Source organism: Rhineura floridana, chromosome 3, assembly GCF_030035675.1.
Source record: "Rhineura floridana isolate rRhiFlo1 chromosome 3, rRhiFlo1.hap2, whole genome shotgun sequence".
NCBI classification, from domain to species: Eukaryota; Metazoa; Chordata; class Lepidosauria; order Squamata; family Rhineuridae; genus Rhineura; species Rhineura floridana.
The window spans coordinates 211862564-211882591 of NC_084482.1; the positions used below are offsets into that span (position 1 = coordinate 211862564).

Genomic DNA, 20028 nt, shown 5'->3' on the forward strand with positions numbered 1-20028 from the left:
GGAGGGCCTTCGATGTTGAGCGCAGTGTACGGGTAGGTTCATATCGGGAGAGGCGTTCCATCAGATATTGTGGCCCCATGCCGTACAAGGCTTTATAGGTTAAAACCAGCACTTTGAATCGGGCCCGGAAACATATAGGCAACCAGTGCAAGCGGGCCAGAATCGGTGTTATATGTTCAGACCGCCTGGTCCCGGTTATCAGTCTGGCCGCCGCATTTTGCATGAGCTGCAGTTTCCGAACCGTCTTCAAGGGCAGCCCCACGTAGAGTGCATTGCAGTAGTCTAATTTAGAGGTTACCAGGGCATGGACAACTGAAGCAAGGTTTCCCCTGTCCAGATAGTGGCGTAGTTGGGCCACCAGCCGAAGCTGGTAGAAAGCACTCCGTGCCACCGAGGCTACCTGAGCCTCCAGTGACAGGGATGGTTCTAAAAGAACTCCCAAACTACGAACCACCTTCTTCAGAGAGAGTGCAACCCCATCCAGGACAGCTTGCACATCCACCATCTGGTCAGGGGAACCGCCTACTAACAGCATCTCAGTCTTGTCTGGATTGAGCTTCAATTTATTTGCTCTCATCCAGTCCATTATCGCAGCCAGGCATTGGGTCAGCACCTTGACAGCCTCACCTGATGAGGATGAAAAGGAGAAGTAGAGCTGCATGTCATCAGCATACTGGTGACAACGCACTCCAAAACTCCTGATGACAGCACCCAGCGGCTTCATGTAGATGTTAAAGAGCATGGGGGACAGAACTGACCCCTGCGGAACTCCATATTGGAGAGCCCAGGGTGCCGAGCAATGCTCCCCAAGCACTACCTTCTGGAGACGACCCGCCAAGTAGGAGCAGAACCACTGCCAAGCAGTACCTCCAACTCGCAAATCCGCAAGTCTCCCCAGAAGAATACTATGGTTGATGTTATCAAAAGCCGCTGAGAGATCAAGGAGAATCAACAGAGTTACACTCCCCCTGTCTTTCTCCTGACAAAGGTCATCATATAGGGCGACCAAGGCCGTCTCCGTGCCAAAACTGGGCCTGAAACCCAATTGAAATGGATCCAGATAATCGGTCTCATCCAAGAGTGTCTGGAGCTGGTCTGCAACCACTCTTTCTAGAACCTTGCCCAGGAATGGGACATTTGCTACCGGCCTGTAATTATTAAGATTTTCTGGGTCCAGGGAAGATTTCTTCAAAAGTGGTCTCACTACCGCCGCCTTTAGGCAGCCAGGGACCTCTCCCTCACACAGTGAGGCATTAATCACTTCCCTGGCCCAGCCGCCTGTTCCATCCCTGCTAGCTTTTATTAGCCAAGAGGGGCAAGGATCCAGAACAGAAGAGGTTGCACGCACCTGTCCAAGCACCTTGTCAACGTCCTCAAGCTGCACCAATTGAAACTCATCCAAAAAATCATGACCAGGCTGTGCTCCGGATACCTCATTTGATTCAACTGCTATAACACTGGAGTCCAAGTCTTGACGGATGCAAGAGATTTTATCCTGGAAGTGCCTAGCAAATTCATTACAGCGTGCTTCGGATAGTTCTACCATGTCCCTAGGGCCAGAATGTAATAGCCCTCTGACAACTTTAAAAAGCTCTGCCGGACGGCAGATAGAAGATTTAATAGTGGCAACAAAATATTGTTTCTGTGCTGCCCATACTGCCCCTAAATACAGCTTGGTATAGGCACTTACCAGTGCATAATTGCATCCATCAGGAGTTCGTCTCCATCTGCACTCAAGCCGTCTCCTGTTTAATTGCTCTCAGCTCTGAAGTATACCATGGAGCTGAAGGAGCTCTACATAGGAGAGGGCGCACAGGAGCGATCATGTCAACTGCCCGGGTCATTTCAGCATTCCATAGTTCGACCAGGGTTTCGACAGGAGCGCCAGCCCTATCAGCCAGAAAACTCCCTAGAGCCTTTTGAAAACCATCCAGATTCATTAGTTTCCGGGGCGGACCATCTTAATGGGTCCTCCACCCTTGCAGAGGGGAAAAGCCGCTGTAAGTCTAAACCTCAACAAGCGGTGATCTGTCCATGACAAAGGGGCTGATGTAAGACTCCCTACATTCAGATCACCATCTCCATGTCCAGTTGCAAAGATCAGGTCTAGAGTATGCCCTGCCACGTGTGTTGGACCAGTAGCATATTGGGACAGCCCCATGGTTGTCATGGAAGCCATGAAGTCCTGAGCCGCCCCAGATAAGGCGGCCTCGGCGTGGATGTTGACATCCCCCAGCACCAACAGTCTGGGTGATCTCAACAATACAGCCGAGACCACCTCCGTCAGCTCAGTTAGGGAGTCTGTTGGGCAGCGGGGTGGGCGGTACACCAACAGAATCCCCAATCTGTCCCCCTGATCCAACACAAGGTGCAAACACTCCAGACCAGTAGTTGCATGGACATGGTGCTTGGAGAGAGAGATGGAACTCCTATAGACCACAGCAACCCCCCCTCCCCGGCCCTCAGATCTACCCTGATGCTGAACCAAGTACCCCGGTGGGCACAGCTGGGAGAGACTAACTCCTCCCTGCTCACCCACCCAGGTCTCAGTTATACATGCCAGATCAGCTGCCTCATCCACAATTAAATCGTGGATGAGAGAGATCTGATTATGTATCGATCTGGCATTTAGGAGCAGCATCCGGAGATCGGAGAGCTGGCTGATAGGGCAACCAACAAACCTGTGGGTGTGTGGAGGACCGGAACCCAGCAAAGCCGTTAACTGCCTGGGCCAAGTTCCCCTCACCTGGCAAGTCCTCCACACAGCATCATATCTCCCTCTACCCGTCACTACACTAATTGGGGCCACCTCAAATCTTCCCAGTCGACTTTGACTCCTCTCTCCCAGGCACATGATGCAACCCCCACAACACACACTCACACCATACACACCCCCACACAGAAAGGGCCTTCAACTATTGTAACCTGTTTTAACTAAGATGTGCCTTCACAGTCTTATACATTGATGTTAATTGGATTTCCAGCAACTTCTTTAATGCTGATATGTATCCCTATTTTTCTGTTTCTATAATAAGGTCACTGACTACATTTTATTAGTTGTAGCGTGCAAGAGATGAATAAATAGCATGTATTATAAAGACTCTTGGCAATTTGCTGGGGTGCCACTGAAGGGCTTTGCAGGCCTCCAAAACACTCACAGGCAACAGGTCGGCAACCCCCTGTTCTACACTCATAATATGATTTCCCCATTTCTGAAATCTTTCATGACATTAAAGACTTAAGCTACTTCTGAAGCTCTTTCCATGTTCCAAGCAGTTCTATGGCTTCTCCCCTGTGTGAATTCTTTGATGCAAAGTGAGAGAGGAATTTCTAGTAAAGCCCTTTCCACATTCCAGGCATTCATATGGCTTCTCCCCAGTGTGAATACTTTGATGGGCAGTGAGTTGCTGTTTCCTACTGAAGCTCTTTCCACATTCTAAGCACTTATATGGTTTCTCCCCAGTGTGAATACTTTGATGGACAGTGAGTTGCTGTTTCCTACTGAAGCTCTTTCCACATTCTGAGCACTTATATGGTTTCTCCCCAGTGTGAATTCTTTGATGGGAAGTCAGATTTGTCTTGTGACGGAAGCTCTTTCCACATTCTAAGCACTTATATGGTTTCTCCCCAGTGTGAATACTTTGATGGTCAGTGAGTTTCTGTTTCCTACTGAAGCTCTTTCCACATTCTAAGCACTTATATGGTTTCTCCCCAGTGTGAATTCTTTGATGGGAAGTCAGATTTCTCTTCTGACTGAAGCTCTTTCCACATTCTAAGCACTTATATGGTTTCTCCCCAGTGTGAATACTTTGATGTGCAGTGAGTTGCTCTTTCCAACTGAAGCTCTTTCCACATTCTAAGCACTTATATGGTTTCTCCCCAGTGTGAATTCTTTGATGGGAAGTCAGATGTGTCTTCTGACTGAAGCTCTTTCCACATTCTAAGCACTTATATGGTTTCTCCCCAGTGTGAATACTTTGATGGTCAGTGAATTTCTGTTTCCTACTGAAGCTCTTTCCACATTCTAAGCACTTATATGGTTTCTCCCCAGTGTGAATTCTTTGATGGGAAGTCAGATTTCTCTTCTGACTGAAGCTCTTTCCACATTCTAAGCACTTATATGGTATCTCCCCAGTGTGAATACTTTGATGGGCAGTGAGTTGCACTTTCCAACTGAAGCTCTTTCCACATTCTAAGCACTTATATGGTTTCTCCCCAGTGTGAATTCTTTGATGGGAAGTCAGATTTGTCTTCTGACGGAAGCTCTTTCCACATTCTAAACACTTATATGGTTTCTCCCCAGTGTGAATACTTTGATGGGCAGTGAGTTTCTGTTTGCTACTGAAGCTCTTTCCACATTCTAAGCACTTATATGGTTTCTCCCCAGTGTGAATTCTTTGATGGGAAGTCAAATTTTTCTTCTGACGGAAGCTCTTTCCACATTCTAAGCACTTATATGGTTTCTCCCCAGTGTGAATACTTTGATGGGCAGTGAGTTGCTCTTTCCAACTGAAGCTCTTTCCACATTCTAAGCACTTATATGGCTTCTCCCCAGTGTGAATTCTTTGATGGGAAGTCAGATTTGTCTTCTGACGGAAGCTCTTTCCACATTCTAAGCACTTATATGGCTTCTCCCCAGTGTGAATATTTTGATGGGCAGTGAGTTTCTGTTTCCTACTGAAGCTCTTTCCACATTCTAAACACTTATATGGTTTCTCTCCAGTGTGAATACTTTGATCGGCAGTGAGTTGGTCTTTCCAACTGAAGCTCTTTCCACATTCTAAGCACTTATATGGTTTCTCCCCAGTGTGAATACTTTGATGCAAAGTGAGAGAGTAATTTCTAGTAAAGCACGTTCCACATTCCAGGCATTCATACGGCTTCTCCCCAGTGTGAACACTTTGATGGGCAGTGAGTTGCTGTTTCCAACTGAAGCTCTTTCCACATTCCAAGCACTTATATGGTTTCTCTCCGGTGTGAATTCTTTGATGGGGAGTGAGTTGCTCTTTGCAGATGAAGCTCTTTCTACATTCCAAGCATTTATACGGTTTCTCCCCCGTGTGAATTCTTTGATGGCAAGTCAGATGTGTCTTCCGACGAAAGCTCTTTCCACATTCCAAGCACTTATATGGTTTCTCTCCAGTGTGAATTCTTTGATGGGAAGTCAGATTGCTATTCCGACAGAAGCTCTTTCCACATTCTAGGCACTTATATGGTTTCTGCCCAGTGTGAACATTTTGGTGGGCAGTGAGTAAGTGTTTCCAGCGGAAGCTGTTCCCACATTCCAAACATTTATATGGTTCCTCTCCAGTGTGAATTCTTTGATGGGATTTCAGATTTCTCTTCTGACGGAAGCTCTTTCCACATTCTAAGCACTTATATGGTTTCTCACCGGTGTGAATTCTTTGATGAAAAATGAGACTTGCCTTGCAGCTAAACCTCCTTTCACATTCCAAACATTGATATGCTTTCTCCCTTTTCTGGTTTTTGTAGTGGGCTTTTTTACACTTTCTTTTAGAATTCAGACTTTTCGAATAATGAAAATATTTATTTCTTTTTGTTCCTTGATCTGTTTTTTCTCGGATGGCAGTTTTATGGTAGCCACTACCCTGAGAAGTGCAAGATTTATTCCTCCTTTTCTCTTCTGCTTCAGGTTTCCTTCTCTGCTCTTCCCTGTTTTCAGATCTGTCTCTTTTCCATCTCTCTTTCCCACATAGTTCTCCCTTCCTCTTGGCTTTCCACTCATCATCTTCTGCAAGGAAGAGAGAAACTGATAAGACCATGAGGGAAGAAATGGATCCTCAAATCACTGAACAATCCCAAATAACTTTTGTGATAAAGGAAGAATTGACAGGCCTTAGATGGGAGACGGATCTTACTCCAGGTTGAACAGTCTCTGTTGTATGGCACTCACTGACAATTGGAGTGATACAGACTGTCAGATTTGGACCACGGTGATCTGGGTTCACCTCCCAGTCAGAGGTTAATCCCATTGGGTGGTCCTGGGCCAATCACTCTCATTCGGCCTAGCCTACAAAGTTGAAAAGGTAAATAAAGCAACTGCAGATATTCTCTTCTGAACTCTGGAGCAAGTGAAGTGAGAGAATGAAAAGGGGAGGCTCCATCCTTCAGTGGCAGACAAAGTCCATTGCAAGGAGAAGGTCCCAAGGTGAATCCCCCACTTCAGCACTTAAAGGACCTCAGAAAGAGCCCTCAGATGTGCTGCCAGTAAGAGCAAATACTCCTGGATTAGTTGGCCAATGACTATGGCAGGTCTGCTGAGTCAGACCTCTGGGATTCTAACATTGTTCTCATCTATATTTGTATTTCTTGTGACTCTTAAAGTTTCTTTGTGCTGATTCGTGTACTGCTGTTTTGATTATGTTGTGATTCTAGCATCTTGTATAGATCTCAAACCATTTTTATACTCCTTGTGAATTTTTGTTCAGAATAAGATGGAGATGTACATGTTTTAAATCAATAAAAATAGACAAATTGTCTTTTTCAAAAAGAACAGAAGGAATAAAAAGGGAAGTGGACTCGCGCTATATGTTAAAAATATATATCCCTGCACAGAAATACAGGGAGATGAGATTGGTAGCTCCACCAAGAGTATCTGCATTAAAACTAATGGGGCAAGTAATAAAAGGAATGTGGTGCTTGGAGTCTACTGTCGACAAGCCAATCAAGGACAAGACGAGAATGTATCTTAATGGCCTACTAATGCAAGCAAACCGCTTACTTTACAGTGCGCTCAGGAGCATGTCAGATTAGAGATGCGACGGAAGGGTTGCCATCACTCATCAAGCCCACCAATAGGTATCCCTTTCTCCTCATCCATATGGGAACAAACGATACTGCCAAACGGAGCTATGAAGAAATCATGTCAGACTTTGAAGCTCTGGGAAGGAAACTCAAGGACTTTGGGGCTCAGATAGTTTTTTCATCCATCCTTCCAGTACATAGCAGAGGAGTAGAAAGGGAAATAAAAATGTGTGAATGAATGGCTATGAAGGTTGTGCCGACGTGAGAGATTTGGATTCTGGGACCATGAGCTACGCTTCCTGGAAGATGGACTGCTGGCAAGTGATGGGTTGCATCTCACAAGGACTGGGAAGAATGTGTTTGGCCACAGCATGGAGGGCTTTAAACTGAATCGTAAGGGGGAGGGAGATGTAATCTTGGTGGTAACGACTGACGAAGGCTTGTGCACAGTAACGGGAACAGAGAGATCGGCTATAATAGGGCCCAGTAACAATCCTCAGAAAAACGTAGTAAGGAAGCCAAGCCATAAATCACATGGTCTTTGATGTCTGTATACTAATGCGCAGAGCATGGGAAACAAGCAGGACGAACTTGAACTCTTAATACAGGAGGGTAATTACAACTTGATAGGTATAACTGAAACTTGGTGGGATGACTCCCATGACTATAGCAATTGAAGGATATAACTAGTTCAAAAGACAGAAGGAATAAAAAGGGAGGTGGAGTCTCACTATATATTAAAAATATATATCCCTGCACAGAAATACAGGAAGATGAGCTTGATAGCTCCACCGATAGTATCTGGATTAAAATTAATGGGGCAAGTAATAAAAGGAATGTGGTGCTTGGAGTCTACTACCGACCACCCAATCAAGGAGAAGACGAGAATGTAACTTTTGCAAAGCAAATTGCCAGTGTTTCGAGGAGGCATGATGTAGTAGTAATGGGGGACTTCAATTATCCCGATATCTGTTGGGAGACAAACTCTGACAAACGCAGTCCCTCAAAGAAAATTCTGACTTGTGTTGGATATAACTTTCTGCTACAGAAAGTGGAGGAAGCAACCAGAGGATTGGCTATCCTGGACTTGATTCTAGACAATAGAAATGATTTGGTGGATAAAGTGGCAGTTACGGGAACACCGGGAGGATGTGACCACACCATATTTGAATTCTTGATTTTAACAGAAGCAAAAGCTGAGAGTAGCCATACACGCACCCTGGACTTCAGGAAAGCTGATTTTCATAAACTCAGAACAATTGTAAGTATGGTTCCATGGCAAGCGACTCTTATGAGAAAAGGAGTCTATGATGGGTGGGAGTTTCTAAAAAAGGAAATTCTAAAAGCGCAATGGCAAGCAATTCCAACAAGGAAAAAAGGGGGAAAACAGCAGAAGAAGCCAATGTGGCTTCACAAGAAGCTTAGAGATGACCTGAAAACAAAAAAGGACACATACAGGAAGTGGAAAGAAGGCCAGACCACAAAGGAAGAGTACAGGCAGGTAAAAAAGAATTGCAGAGATGGCGTCAGGAAGGCTAAAGCTGAGAATGAGCTGAGGTTAGCGAGGGATGCTAAAAGCAACAAAAAAGCTTTCTTCAGGTACGTCCGTAGTAAAAGACAGAGAAAAGAAATGGTGTCACAGCAACTCAATGAGGATGGCAAAATGATAACAGATAATAAAGAAAAGGCAGAAGTGCTCAATTCCTACTTTGGCTCAGTCTTCTCCCAGAAAAGGGTCTATGACCCTCCCAGGAAACATGAAGTGGAAGGGGCAGGATTGGAGCTTGAGATTGATAGACAAACGGTCAAGAAATACTTAATCACTTTGAACGAGTTCAAATTGGCAGGGCCCGATAAACTGCATTCTAGAGTATTGAAGGAACTGCCTGAAGAACTCTCGGAATGATTGTCTATTATCTTTGTGAAATCATGGAGGACTGGTGAAGTGCCCGATGACTGAAGGAGAACTAATGTAGTCCCTATCTTCAAAAAGGAGGAATCCTAACATCAATCCCTGGAAAAACTGTGGAGCAGATTATAAAGCAGTCAATCTGTAAGCACCTTGAAAACAATGCAGTGATTACTAGGAGCCAACATGGATTTATGAAAGACAAATCCTGCCAAACTAATCTTATCTTGTTTTTTGATTGGGTAACTTCCCTTGCAGACTGTGGGAATGCTGTGAACGTAATATATCTCGACTTCAGCAAAGCTTTTGACAAAGTGCCCCATGACATTCTGATTAGCAAGATAGCTAAATGTGGGCTGGATGGAACAACTATCAGGTGGATCAACAGTTGGCTCCAGAATCATACCCAAAGAGTGCTTATCAATGGTTCCATCTCAAACTGGACGGAAGTAACGAGTGGGGTACCACAGGGCTAGGTCCTGGGCCCAGTGCTCTTCAACATTTTTATTATCGACTTGGATGAGGTGGTACAGAGCATGCTTATCAAATTTGCAGCTGATAAAAAATTGGGGGGCATAGCTAATACTGGGGAAGACGGAAACAAAATTCAAAGAGGCCTTGATAGGCTGGAGCATTGGGCTGAAAACAACAGAATGAAATTCAACAGGGATAAATGCAAAGTTCTACACTTAGGAAAAAGAAACCAAATGCACAGTTATAAGACTGGCTCAGCAATATGACATGTGAGAAAGATCTTGGAATTGTGGTTGATCACAAGCTGAATATGAGCCAACAGTGTGATGTAGCTGCAAAAAAGGCAAATGCTGTAGTAGGCTGCATTAAGAGAAATATAGTTTCCAAATTGCGTGAAGTATTACTTCCCCTCTATTCAGCACTGGTTAGGCCTCATCCTGAGTACTGCGTCCAGTTCTAGTCTCCGCACCAAGAAGGATGCAGGCAAATTGGAATAGGTTCAGAGGATGGCAACAAAGATGATCAGGAGACTGGAAACCAAGCCCTATGAGGAGAGGCTGAAAGAACTGGGCATGTTTAGCCTGGAGAAGAGAAGACTGAGGGGAGATATGATAGCACTCTTCAAGTACATGAAAGATTGTCACACAGAGGAGGGCCAAGATCTCTTCTTGGAGAGTGCAGAACACAGAATAATGGGCTCAAGTTGCAGGAAGCCAGATTAAGACTGAACATCAGGAAAAAAATCCTAACTGTTAGAGCCATACGACAATGGAACCAATGACCTAGAGAGGTAGTGGGCTCTCCGACACTGGAGGCATTCAAGAGGCAGCTGGACAGCCATCTGTCGGGAATGCTTTGATTTGGATTCCTGCATTGAGCAGGGGGTTGGACTCAATGGCCTTGTAGGTCCCTTCCAACTCTACTATTCTATGATTCTATGATAGGGAAGGCTTTTCTTACCATCTGAGTCCCTTTCCCTATAACAATGTGGTGCTCTCCAGAGTTTGTTGGAATCCCATTCTCATCAGCCCCAGTCAGCGTGGACAATGGTCACCGCTTATGGGAGTGAGAGTCCAGGAATCTGTGGAGCACACCATGATGGCTACCCCAGTCTTAAAACGGTCCTCCTCTCCCCCACATCCTATAATTCACTGCCACCACTCTGCTCCAGGTCTAGGAAAAAGGATAAACTAGGAGGGAAGCTTTGGATGTGTCTCCCCAAAGCCCAGAATGCCAAATGTTGCACCTCGTAGGCCATATTAGAAATTCAAATGGAGCTCAGCTATGCTGTGTTATAGCACTTGGGGAAACATTTTAGTGAAAAAATCCAGCTAATTGGACCATTGTTTTAGAAGGGCATAACTAGAGATCTGTTCAGAGAGAATAGATGGCTGTCCATTCAAGTTATCTGCAGAAGATGAAGAATCCCAGTTGAAATAGGTGGCAGTACATCAGAATATTCGGGTGCATTAAATATAGAAATATGGAATTTGAAAACAGGTATTACGACCAATACCCTGGACAGCGAAAAGACAATTAAACCAGAACTATCACTAGAAGCTAAAATGATGAAACTGAGGATATCATACTTTGGACACATAAGGAGAAGACATGATTCACTAGAAAAGACAATAATGCTGGGAAAAACAGCAGGGAATAGAAAAAGAGGAAGGCCAAACAATAGATGGATTGATTGCATAAAGGAAGATCTGAACAGGGTGGTTTATAACAGATGCTACTGAAGGTTGTTGATTCATAGGGTTGCCATAAGTCGTAATCAACTTGAAGGCACATAACAAATTACAACGGAACCTGCCTTACCAAGACAGGACAGAGTCCCACAAATCCCCTCCATGACTTCGCTATGCAGAGCTCTCTGGTCAGGATTCAGCAAAGCCCACTCCTCTTCCGTGAACTGCACAGCCACATCCTCCAAAGACACTGGATCCTAAAAGAAATATAATTCAATTTGTCATCATAGCAAGCATAAAGATTATCTCCTACCTACGTGGGAAACGTAGTTAACGTGAGGTGGCTGGTCATTGTTCTAAGGACAGAAACCTCCTTAAATGGCATTCACAGCTTTTGTTGAGGTGGCTTTGGGAGACGCAAAGAGGAGGAGGAAAATTCATTCAGACCCAGGGACAGAGAGGCACCCAGGCTGCCCCCAGCCTTTCCCACTTCTGAGTCTTTCCCCTACCTGATCTGGGGCGACAGCAACAGCTTCTCCTCCACCAGAAAGGGGAGATGATTTAGCAGGTCTTGCCGACATGATTCCATCCCCTGTGAGAAAGAAAATGGGCCCAAAAGCCATTAGTATACCATATGCTATTGTCAGAGATTTAACCATAGAGGTATAACTGCACAAGGGTTCTTCTCAGCTGAGTGAGTTTCAGGTATTTATGCACAATTTATCTTTCAGTTGTGTGATAAAACATCTCTCCTCATTTGAGCTCTAAGCCAGAAATCAAAGTGATGGTTCCCACGTAAAAAATTATGATGTAAGTAGGAGCATTTCTGAGCTGTGGAAAAGGCTGGAGACAAGAGTGGAAAATGGAAATTCAAGTTGATCCTGACTTATGGTGTTTAGGGTTTTCATAGTAAGCGGTATTCAGAAAGGGTTTACCATTGACTTCCTCTGGGACTTAGGGGCAGTGACTGAACCCTGCTCTCCCAGGTCGTAGTCCAACACCTTAACCACTGTACTGCCTTCAAGTCGATTCTGACTTATGGTGACCCTATGAATAGGGTTTTTATGGTAAGCTGTATTCAGACGGGGGTTACGATTGCCCTCCTCTGGGGCTGAGAGGCAGCGACTGGCCCAAGGTCACCCAGTGAGCTTCATGGCTGTGTGGGGATTTGAACCCTGGTCTCCCAGGTCGTAGTCCAAAACCTTAACCACTACATCACACTGGTTGTCGGAGGCAAAATCAACAGAGACAGACCAAACGGAAACACGCCCCATTCATCTTTACCCAGCGGCCTCTGCCTGGGGTCCAATGGAGTCCTCTCTGCCTCAGGGAAATCCATTCCTGTTTCTGCACAGAGACCCTTTTCCTGAAAAGCATAATAAGAACTCAAGTCATATAATGGGGAGCAGAATTAAAAAAGGAGTGACAGAGGCATTACCACAGGAATATTTGATATAGAAAGGAAGGATAGATGCAAAACCCTTAGAGATACTTGATATCGGGGTAGCCAACGTGGTGCCCTTCAGATGGGACCAGACTCCAATTCACATCAGCCCCAGACAATACCATGAATGGCCAGCGATTATAGGACTTTTACTTCAACAACATCTGGAAGGCTTCATCTACACCAGGGACAGCCATCTCACCTGCTGCTCTGCCTGCTTCTCGTCCTCTGCCACGTTCAGCAGGAGACCTTCTGCCAGGGCCACTGCCTGGGAACTGGTCTCGGCCCCACATTCCCTCACCCAGCTCTCCATCTCTGGGGGTAGGACAGCCAGGAACTGCTCCAGGATCACCAGGTCCAGGATCTGGTTCTTTGAGTGTCGCTCTGGCTTCAACCACTCACGGCAAAGAAGGTGGAGTCGGCTGCAAGCCTCTCGGGGCCCCTCAGCTGCCTGGTAGCGGAAACGCCGGAACTGCTGGCGCTGCACATCTGAGCTGAGGGGATTCTCCCCCAAGATCTTCTGCACATTTTCCCCCAGGAATTCCTCCGCATGGGTCTCAGTCTTGATGGCATCAGGGCCAAGTCCTGCTTCAGGGGTAGATGGGTCTTGCTGTTCCATCTTTGATCTCTTGGCCTTTCACGGGGTCCTCATCCCTTCTCTGCTTCTGGGAATAGTTTTCTGCCTTCTGAGGCCACGTTCAGAAGGAGCAGGTCCACTTATTCTATGAGTGAAGCCAAACAGGGATCACTATGCCCAGGCCGAAGGCTTGCAGAGCAGGAAAGGTGCTGGGTGAGAATAGTGAAATGTGAGGATTATTGTTTCTACCATATAACCTTTGATAAAAACCCAGTGATGGGGCCTACGTCTTCCTTTGAAGATGGATCCCTGGATGGCTGACACATCTCTGACAGCAGCTCCAAAAGGCCCCAGGGACCAGCATCATCCTCATTACCCCCTTATTCTTAATTAAAAACAAGCTAAAGGGGAGACCCTTTCAGAAGACAGGCTGTAGCTCAGTGGTAGAGCAACTGCTTTGTACACAGAACGTCCCACTTTGAATCTCCAGGTAGGGCTGGGAAAGACTCCCTGCGTGTAATCCTGGAGAGACTCTGCCAGTCAGTGCGGACAATACAGAGCTAGATGAGACAATTGTCTAATTCAATATAAGATCCTATACTCCCTAACTTATCTCTGAACTTTTACAAGCCTCTCCTGGAATACAGAAATTTGGTTTAATTGTGAATGAAATACGTTATTCCTTTCATCTCTTGATAGATTTGCTTATTTTTAGAACTGTCCCCCTTCAGAGTTAAACATGAGCTATATTGTTGCATATTAAATTAAATTGGAACGCTGCAGTTCCTGGAGTTTATGACCTGGTTGTGATAAGGAAATGGAAAGATCTTTGAGTACAATGTGGTGGAAGAAAGCAACGAATCTACATTTTTGGGATTGTCATCATAAATTAAGGAAGAACTGACTTTACCTTCACCTCAGCAGGCATTGAGTGATGGGATATGGATGCGGGTGGGGGCTGCCCTGTCCTGTAGGCTCTCTTCACCTATTTGCCCTTTTAATAAAACACGGTTGTTCACTTTCAGTCGGGGTCTTCCGAGTTTGATTCCTTTGATGAAAAGATTGCCAATTTTCAGTAGCACTTTCTATTCACACTTAAAGGTCCCTTCTGTATCCCAGGGGTTACTTGCCTGGATGGGCACATGTGTGATAACACCAGTCAGTGTGTGAATAACGGGGGCATTGATAGGCATACTTTCAATTGCCCCTTAATTCAAAGTGGTGTCCTGGCCTTGCTGGGGAGGGAGAGGTAGCTCTCCTCCCTGATTTGGATGGATCAACTGAACAGGCCTCCTGGGCGCCCTGCTCTGTGAAAACCTTTCCACCAAATGTGTAAAGGCAGAGGATGCTCACAAGATTTCAGAGGGGGCCACACATGCAGGGCTTGGGTACTTACCACCAAGTGAGAATGAAAGGGACTTTGAACAGAGGAGATTTTGCTCTGAGGGATACAGCCCCCCCCAGGATTCCCCTCCTGTCTAGCCATCAAACTGAGGTCATTTAACACACTAAGCCTGATATACTGCTTCTGCATAAGGAAGCTCCACTTTCCACTCATTGTACCAAGGCCCTGCCTATCTTTTTTCTTCCGTTTTCTTTGCTTTGTCTATCTGTTATTATGGCGGATGTTCTCACAGGGGATCCTGAAGGGTCACAGAACAGAGGCCACCTCCTTACGGGCTCTCCAGCCGCTCCTCTGCCTTCACCGGGTGGGGCTCCAATCTGGGGTCTCCCGCCCCCTCCTTGCTCCCCCGCCCTGCAGCTCCTCCCCTCGGCCCTGGGACTCCCCTTCGCCCAAATGCACAGCAGGGACAAGGGGCTTACCAGACCCCAGAAGGCGCCACCGACGCTGCAGCGCTGCTGCTGCTTCTGGCGTTTAATGACGAATCAAACTGCGCTCTTGACCAGGGAGCCACTTTCCTCCAAGGGAAGAGCCCGGCAGGAAGTGACGTCAGAGGGAGAGGAGCCGCATTTTCTTTGAAGCCTCCCGCACCTCTTTCTCCTCTTTCCTTCCTAGGAATCTGCTTTCGTTTATTTTAACCCTCACGAAGTCAAGCCGCCTGATGATCTCTCAGAGTGGAAACCAAGAAGAGGCGTTGCGGAGCATGGAGGAAGACACGGAGCTCCTGCCCTGTACTGAATCAGAGCATGGGGGTCGATCTAGCTCAGTGGTGTCTGCACTGACTGGCAGCAGCTCTCCAGTGTTTCAGGCAGGGAGTCTGTCCTTGGAGATTGAACCTGGGACCTTCTGCATGCAAAGTAGTTGCTCTACCCACTGAGCTGTGGCTCCTTCCTGGGGGTTTGGACCCTCCTGGGGGTTCAAGGCAAATATATAGATAATAGAAATATGGGGAGGCTGGCAGACAAGGCTCCCAAACTGGTTTGGCTTGCGTGAGAAGGGAAGATGTGATGATATATGTTGCTGTATCTGGAAGATGAATGGAACCGGAAAGCCAAGTCAGTTCAGCTACTTTTGTCACTTAGAGAAGGTTAAACTCAGTTTAACAGAAAGGAAGAAAAAACGCCTCCACTGGAGTGCAAGAGGCTCCTGCCCAGCGTATGGCTTTGCTATGAAGTCTAAAATGATGCTCTGAAAGCCTGAGACACTATACAGCATGCCTTGTATTGAGGGATGACCTTGTCCTGAAGTCTCAATGGGATGCAATGGAGGTCCTGTGAATGGGAATTAAGAGGAGGAAGGGAACTCGAAACCCATCTGCTTACTTTGTACACTGAGCCGCGCAATACCAAACACCTAGCCATCAACATATAAGCACTAGCAAGACCCAAAGTGTAAAAAGGTTCCATATTGAACTCAAAATTGAAAAGGTCTAGAAGTTGAAAGATTACCATTTCTTAAGTTAGACTTACATTACACAGCCCAAATTAAGAAACAGCAGGACAATCTGTTTCAAGTATTGTTGTCTTTTCCAATCTCCCCTGTTAATTTTCTCAGCTGTCCTTGGGAGGAATGATAACAATTCTCTCTTGAAGAATTAAGTCCTTGTTGTGCTTCTCTAGTCAATAAGAATACTTTTCTATACAGAGATGCTTTTAGATGGTGATTTCATAGCTGTAAGTACAATACATTATTAACCATCTAGCATCCTTATGCTGCAAATGTATAACTAATTACAGCACATACCACAATTAAATATTTCGCACATATATCTCCCTTGCACTCATCTCAGGGAACAACAATATAAACTCATCTTTCCGAAAGACCAAGATATATAATAAATAAGAGAATACTTTTACGGGTGATTATCATCATTAATTTCAAAAAGATGTTATACTGTATATGTGTGTAAGTAAGTGTACTGCCTTCAAGTTGATTCCGACTTATGGCGACCCTATGAAGAGGGTTTTCATGAGACTGAGAGGCAGTGACTGGCCCAATGTCACCCAGTGAGCTTCATGTCTACGTGGGGATTCAAACCCTGGTCTCCCAGGTCCTAGTCCAACACTCTAACCACTACACCACACTGGCTTATCCTGTACTGTATGTAGGATAAGCTAAACTTGTCAGTGAGTCCATTTAAATCAAAAATCTAAAATGTAACACAATATGCAGATTTTGGCCTTTGTCACAAGACATATGGATCAATTCTCTAGTGAAATATTTTACCTCTTCTGGAGTATATAATCTATAAATTGCGTAGTTGATGGTGTTGGTACAAATATAACATACATCAATAGATTGACACTTAGTGAAACTGTTCAATCTGAATTTCCTTCCATCTTTAGGATGAATGTGCTGTTTTATCTGTAATGCTTGTGAGCAGCATGAACATTTGCCACGTTTCAAATCTCCCCTAGAGATGGATCTAATCCTGTAACTACGTAAATCAGAACGGACCACCTTCCCTTGAATAATGGCTGCTCTGCATTGCACTGTAAGTGGAATTCTTCATGACTCCCTGGTCTATAGCTGTTGCAAATCAGGAGACCTCCCAAAGCCTCTTTGCAAAGTTTTCACTTTTCCCTTCGGGGGAGGGGAAGGGGCTTTGTTAACATTCACTAACACTTACTGTGTAGTAGCGTTTGCAGAAAATAACGTCTGGGCGCTACAGGCACTCAGACAAACCCAGCACAGTGTGATGGGATAGCCCAAATAATGGCTTAAAATGTGCAAAGAGTGTGCTAAAATTATTTACATAAGCTTATAATGGCTTCGCTTGTAGTTTAGTAGTGCACAGAGGAAAAAAGGTCTCTTCTGAAAATGGGTTTCTTAAACCCTCCCTTCTAGACAAAGCATTGTTTTCTTATAAAGCAGAGTACGGTACAAGATACAATGTCTGAGCAGACAGCTAATATGTTACATTAACATTTGGATTGCGGTCTCCACCTATTTACCCTTTTAATACAACAGTTATTTTCAGTTGGGTTCTCCTGAAGTTGGTTCCTTTGATTCAAAGGTTGCCACTTTTCGAGTAGCGCTTTCCCTTCAATGGTGAAAGATCCCTTCTGCATCCCAGGAGTTGCCAGCCTGGATGGGCCCACGTGTGTCAGCCAGGAAGAGTGATGACACCAGTCAGTGCGTGAGTAATGGGGGCGTTCAGAGACCTACTTTCAATCCCTCCTCACTTAAAGTGGTGTCTTGGCCTTGCAGAGATCAGGGGGAGGGTAGGAAGGAGGCAGGAGTGATGTCAAGCCTGAAATCGAAGGTGTCAGAGACAGACACGGCTCTGGTGCTTTCTCTTGTTATTAAAGCTATAGACAGAAGCTGTGCCCCTCATTAAACTAACTGCTCTTTCTAAGAACTTTGCTCTGCTCTAGTGCTAACTAAGCACAGCTTCACGACTCCAAGACATTGACTCGGCATCCGGGTACCCCCCAAGTCAGTTTAAGTAGGCCTGGATTCAACGTGCAAACAAAGGCTCCGCCTCAGTTCTAAGTGTTGAACTTCCCACCTGAAGCGCCTCCCAGCGCAGGGTGAAGGTGGTTTAATCTCAGCTTCCCTCTCCAACTGAAGGGGGCTGCTAGATGTCCGTTCGGCTGTGGGAAGCTGGGCAGCACTCAGCTGGGAAACATCTGAAGTGCAAAGCTGAGTGTCTGGTGTGGGCGCCATGGGCATGTTCAGTTGGGCCAGGCGGTGCTTCAATAGGGGAGTCTGGGGCTGAGCTGTCAAAGACAGGGGTTGAGTCGCCCTGTGAGTCCACCCCTCTGCTTGCTCCCTCTCCGGGTTCCTCATCATGTTTCGCCCTCCTCTATCCGCCCTCTGCCAGCCTGGCTCATGACAAGTGATAACACCAGTTAGTGTGTAAGTAACGGGGGCATTCAAGATCTGCTTTCACTCTCCTCACTCACTGTGGGGTGTCTTGGCCTTGCCAAGAGAGGAAAGGAAAAGGGTCCCCTCCCTGATTTGGATGGATCAGCTGAACAGGTCTCCTATGAGCCCTCCCCTGCAGCCCTGGGAAAACCCTTCAGCCAAATGCACAAAGGGGAAGGGGATTCATGAGATTTCAGAGGGGGGCACCGATGCCACGCTTGGGGCAAACAGCACTTTCTTTCACTCAAGTTAAGATCCTGGCAGGAAGGGGCTTTGGGGTACACAGAGCTCCCCCAAATTCCCTTCCTCTCTAGGAATCAAGTTCTGGTCATTCAACACACTGAGGTCTGGCACACTGATTCTGTATAGGAAAGCTCCACTTCCCACCCAAAACTACTCCCATCAAACAGCATTCATTTGCAATATGATCCCTGCCCCCAAGATTTCACTCAGTGGAGCAAGGCCTTGCCTATTTTTTTCTTCGCCCATCGGTTGTTAAGCAGATTCCTCAGCCAGATAAAAACACCCCACCTCTCCACCCAGCTGCAGTCTACCACCATTATTTGCATATATCATTAAGTACAATTCATTTTCAAGAGGAGGGGGAAGGAAGCTCTGCTCCCTGATGGTGGATGTTGTGATGGGGGATCCTGACAGGGTCAGCTCAACATGGGCCACCTCCTTACAGGGTGAAGTTCTCCCTTGCTATGGCTCCAGACTTTTCTCTGCCTTCACCGACAGGGGCTGCAATCATGAGGAGTCTCCTAATTTCCTCCTCACTCCCCTTTCTTACACTTCCTCCTCTGCATCCTCCCCCGCAGCTCTGGGACTCCCCTTCGCCCAAATGCCCAACGGGGGAGGGGAGGCTGACCGGACCCCAGAAGGGGCCACCGATGCAGCAACCCTTGGGGGAGAGACAGGGGGGCAGTGCTGCTTTTCTCCAAGGAAAGAGCCAGGCCGGAAGTGACTTCAGAGGGAGAGGAACAGCATTGCCTTTGAAGAGCATGGATTCCCCTCCAACCACTTCCTCTATCCTTCCTGCCTAGCAATCTGGTTTCCTTTATTTTAACCCTTATGAAATCAGGCAGACGGATGATCGCTCAAAGCGGGAGCCAAGGAGGAAAGAGGCCTTGCAGAGAACAGGAAGATGGGGAGCTCCTGTCCTATACCGACTCAGAGCACTGGGGTCCATCTAGGTCACTGCTGTCTGCAGTGGCTGGCAGCAGCTCTCCACGGTTTCAGACAAGGAGTCTCTCCGAGAGCTACCTGGAGATGCCACTGGCGACTAAACCTGCAACCTTCTGCATGCAAAGCAGCTGCTCCAGCCACTTGTGCTTGTAGTTGAAGCTTTTTCCACATTCCAAGCAGTGTTACAGTGCTGATATCCCCAGTGTGAAGTTTTGATGGACAGCAAGATTTTCCTTATAGCTGAAGCTCTTTCCACATGATAAGCCTTTATATGGTCATTCCCGAATGTGAATTCTTTGATGGGAAGCAAGTTTACTTTTCCACCTAAGGCCCTTCCTTTCATATGACTTCTTATCAGTGTGAATTTTTTGATGGGCAGTGAGACCGGAATTAGTATTGATGCTCATTCCACATTCCAGGCATTTATATGGTTTTGTCCCAGTCTGCCTAGGTCCATCCGGAGCGAGGCAGCGCTAGTTCCCGCCAATTTCCCCTCCTGCCCAGTTCACTGTGGAAAAACAAACATCAGAGAGCTAAGCCCTCACGGCTGGTCTTCAACCTGTACAGCATTTCTTATTAATATTATTAATATTATTATTGTTGTTGTGCTGTGAGTCATGCCTTTCCCCACCAACATGCTGGCTGGAGTTTACAAAGGAGGAGAAATCACTCCAGGTGTGTGTGTATATATATCCTCCTCCTCCTCCG

General features: G+C 46.2%; 1 pseudogene; it reads right to left on the reverse strand.

Moving 5' to 3' along the window:
• Window positions 1–1471: 1471 nt before the first annotated feature.
• LOC133378945 (zinc finger protein 845-like) overlaps window positions 1472–20028 on the reverse strand; it is a 159479-nt pseudogene continuing 140922 nt past the window's right edge.